General features: G+C 35.6%; 1 long non-coding RNA gene across 1 annotated transcript; it reads left to right on the top strand.

Moving 5' to 3' along the window:
* The first annotated feature begins 968 nt into the window (after positions 1-968).
* LOC108413302 lies at positions 969-3,014 on the top strand. The gene is made up of 3 exons (XR_005129316.1): positions 969-1,042; positions 2,119-2,190; positions 2,287-3,014. It is a non-coding gene; the product is annotated as an uncharacterized LOC108413302 (long non-coding RNA).
* The last annotated feature ends 1,729 nt before the right edge of the window (positions 3,015-4,743 follow it).

The raw sequence follows: 4,743 nt of genomic DNA, 5'->3' as shown, positions 1-4,743 counted from the left end.
AAAATAATAATAATAATAATAATGTAGACAAGTGCGTAGTTACAAGGTATAACGTGCAATGGGAGGACACCTGCATGCCTCTCACACAACGGTGAACACATTGTTTTTGTCTATCAGTCATGTTTTGGAACAAAAGTCACCCAAGTCAGAAGACGGTGTGACCACAACAAACTGCTCCCCAGCCCAAGTTGGTGCCCCACCTTGGTTAATGTCCGCAGGCACACTCTGGATCTTCTACTGACCTTATAAACTGAACTAGTGAAGTTTCAGGCCAGCTTGAACAATAAGGTTGAATGTGTAGACAACTTGGCAGTTGAACGTGAGGTTTTAAAGAGTTTATTTTAGATTTATTATATTTCCACCACTGATAGCCATGAAAAGATGTCCTGTTTGGCATTCTTTCATGTCGTCCACCCTATTTCGATGTGCTGTCTCACCCTCACAGAAACCAGAGTTACTGGCTCTGCCCATTTCGTGTCCCAGTTTTAACCTATGCTGGTCCAATAAGAGTACAGAGTCTTTCAAATAAACAGCTTCAAATATGTCTATTGACTGATCATACAGTCATCTATATATGTGTAAATATGTCTATTATATTGGTGGCCTACCTTTTTATATTGCCTTAGCTGAGCATCAATAGAGCGACTGCTCTGCTCTCAGCAGGTTTCAACTTTATAAATGAAAGATTGAATTTCAAAATGTAAACGATAGTATTGAATAACACAACATGTCCTAGATCGCCGTGAATCATTACACGCTATTATTGTGAATCTGACTGATACCCTGAGAGTGCATCATTATATTACTATTCAGAAGATGGGAGTGGTTCCTCATCATGGAGAGCATCTTCATCTGCAGGCTATTATTACTGACAGGTGCTTCTCCTCTCAGTGTGTCAACTGAACATCACATGCTGCCTGACAACTCCTGTATAAAAGGCTTTGTTGTACAGGTGCAAGAGCTGCTCACAAGGACTGGTCACAAGGTGGTCACTGTGGAAGTTTCTACAGGCCTTCATAAATCTTCAGCGTCAACATCTTTGGTGAGTAAAATTTAAGAAATATTTATTAATGTTTGGAAGCTAAAAAGTGGAATTTGAAAGAAAGCCCGTGTGACTTCCTCCACTTTTCTGCCATTAATTTAGTGACATTTTTGTCCAATAGCCCAATGAAGTAAAGCAAAAAACAACAACAAAAAAAACAAGTGCAGTAAACATAAATAAATAAATACTTTGCTTAGATGTATTTATTAACATATATCACCATTATATTGCAATAATAGTTTGTTATTTCATGAACATGTGTGTTTACAAATATTACAAACCATTTGCCTCAACTTTAAAGAATTTTGTGAACAACAAGGTATTACACAATAAGTAGTTCATAGCTTCATAGCTATTTTGTTGTCTTATTTTTTTTTGTCAAGTTATCTGCTATATGATTAGATTTACATTTTAAATTCATGTAAAATTTGTTATAGCTCAATTCTTGATGGTATACAGCTTTTTCAGCCATGCGAACCGTCTACTGCTCCATTTCCAAGGTTTTGAACAGTAGCATGTACGAAAGAGGATGAAAAACAGCATGACTACAAATTACTTCACCTAAAAATGTAGTTATGGTTATATTTTATGGTTATAAAGTTTAAAAGAGACAGTTGAATTTTTCAGCGAAGCCTACTGGCGTATGTAAAGGTTTTGTTGATTTGTTTCTCTAAGGAAGTGAAGTCAACACATCACTTGCAGGGATTTAAATATGGCACTTATCTGCAAATTGTACTCACAATTTCTGTTTCTTTTTTTCTTAAGTTTAAAATATTGAAAAAATAGAGCATAAACTATAGTATGCTATTACTTTTTCACAGGCCACATGTTGTAAACAGTAATTGTGCATCATGATTTGTAGAAGTTGTTCTCTGTAGAGGGTGCGTTAACTTATTTTCCTTTAGTAAATCAACAAAACATAAACATAATTTGTTCAAACACTTGTATGCGACTGTATATATACCTAACAGTGTATTGTAATTTTTATAAATACAGAAAATTTACAAGACAAGGTAGCAAAAACCAACATAAATGACCAAACGGATTTCACTAATGAAGGTCCTCTACAATCTTAGGTTATATAAAGAGACGAAAAGAACGTCGAAAGATGCCTGGCAAAATGCTGACCCTTCTTTTCTTCCTGATTGGTGAGTTTTTCTTCCCTAATACATATATGAATAGAAAAAAGCATGTGGTGAAAATGCTGGCAGCAACATTTCACACTCTATCTACATCAATTCCAGCATTGGTCAACATTGCTGGTGCCCAAATTACATCAACGACTGGCAGCACTACATCCACAACCACTGGTGCTTCATCCACAACTTCCACCAGCGCAACCGCTGCTGCATCCACCACTGTTGCTAGTTTTACAAGCACAGCTGGTTCTACCACCACATCAGGAGCTACCACCACAGCTGGAGCCACAACCACAGCTTCTATAACCTCTTCTGGGCCTACAACCACTGCTGGTTCTTCAACCTCTTCTGGGCCTACAACCACTGCTGGTTCTTCAACCTCTTCTGGGCCTACAACCACTGCTATTTCCTCAACCACAGCTGGTTCTTCAACCACAGCTGCTCTTGCCATGACTATATCTAGAGCAACAACTATAAGCACTTCTGCTGCTTCATCTGCCAGCACAATCAGCTGCAAGACAGCTCTGTATGCTATTGTTCTCATCATGATCTCACGAATGCTAAGCTATTATTAATCAATGTGTGCACTTGTTTCTCAATCAGCCAATATTCATTATATGAGTCCCAAACCTGGATATTGTGGAACAATGACTATGTTAAGTAATACTGGTGTTTAATGTTGTAGTAATGTAAGTTCAAACTAATTTATTTTTTGTTCATGACATGTTGTTGGTCACATCGTAATGAATTAAATGTATAACTATGTGCACATGCTAGTTTATCTTTTGTCTACATGAAGTATTTTTATTCTCCTTTTTCCATGTACATGTTTTTATATTATGGGTGTATGTAAAATGTATATTCATACAAGAAAACACAACTGATGAACATTTTTAGTCACCAGTCTTACTTAATATTAAACCATTATTGAACATTCTGAAAAGCTTGTTTTTATTTTATTTATTTGTTTTATTATTATTTAAGTCTCTAAAGAGAATATATTAATTATAATACATTGATAAACATGTCTAATAAAAAATGGAGTTGAATGTGAAGTTGCTTGTAAAATACTTAATTAAGTAATATGTACTTAACATGGTCAAGTGAACCAAACTAAAGTGATCTAGGTAAATTATAATCAACTAGACTGATTATTTTGATGCATTACCCAAAAACTAAGTGTTGGATTTACTTAAAATTGATTTGTCAGGTGGTTCCATGCAATTGTGCTTTTATTAAGATGCTCAGTTGGGTGCTATGTACTTGATATGACTGTATGAATTCAAGTCAATCACAATAGATAAAGAACATGAAGTCAACAGGTTTGATTCAGATTTACATTGTCATTAAGTTAATAATGAGCTACTGCTGTAGAATTACACTCCACACTAGAGAGCATACACTATATTGCCAAAAGCTGCTCAGCCATGGAAACTCATTCCTTGAAACTCTCTACGCTGTTCTTGAGCTAATCTGAAGGCCACATGAAGTTTGGAGGTCTGTAGTGGTTAACTACAGAAAGTTGGTGACCTCTGCGCACTAGGCGCCTCAGCATCCACTGAATCCGCTCTGTTTTTTTATGTGGCCTACCACTTCGTGGCTGAGTTGCTGTCGTTCCCATTCGCGTCCACTTTGTTATAAATACTCTGAATGAAAGATTCTATCAATCAACATAGTTTTTTAAGTTGAATAAACTTTGTTGCTTGTTACAACATGACAAATTTTTTGTAGGTAGATCTGACGAGCCACTTTCTACAGTGAACGTTTGGCCAACAACCTTTTATGTCTTTCTTGAAAAACTACAGCAACTTTACTAATTACTCCAAAACTTTATGAATGTGTCCTTGTCTATTTCACATAATGTAGTGTAATAAGTTTAAAGTCATGAATTGGACACTGTCCATATACACATATATATATATATATATATATATGGAAATATATTTATCTCCATATTTTTCCTTGACACCTTCACAGCTGCTTTTAACTACATATAATACTGGGCTTCATGGAGGAGAGGTTTGGAAATGGTTAAACAAACATACTAACATCCAGGAAATCACTATTTACACTATTATAATCATTATTAATTAATATTATATCAATTTTGTTTATTCAAATATTACCACTTTTCTCGGCAAATAAACACATACTACACAAATAAATAGATTTTGAAAATGTGTCTTGGGCGCCTAAGTATATGTGTGTGTGTGTGTGTGTGTGTGTGTGTGTGTGCGTGTGTGTGTGTGTGTGTGTGTGTGTGTGTGTGTGTGTGTGCGTGTGTATTTTAGACATGTTTTTAGCTATTATACTATGTGTGTTTCATCCATCCATCCATCCATATATTATAAAAAAATTATATATATAATCATCTCCAGTTCCTTACACTTTTTTTACACAACGTGTAGTCTGATCTTCAGAGTGTGACCAAATCGGACTGAGCCATACAACTTCCGCATGATCAGGTTTATCTTAGTTTTGTCTTTTTTGCCAGATCAATATTAATGCCGTTTTGTTCCAGTCAGTCTGTAAAGCCCAATTTCTTTGGCAAATGGTATTGGG

Source organism: Pygocentrus nattereri, chromosome 22, assembly GCF_015220715.1.
Source record: "Pygocentrus nattereri isolate fPygNat1 chromosome 22, fPygNat1.pri, whole genome shotgun sequence".
NCBI lineage: Eukaryota > Metazoa > Chordata > Actinopteri > Characiformes > Serrasalmidae > Pygocentrus > Pygocentrus nattereri.
This window is presented reverse-complemented; position numbering and strand designations above follow the sequence as displayed.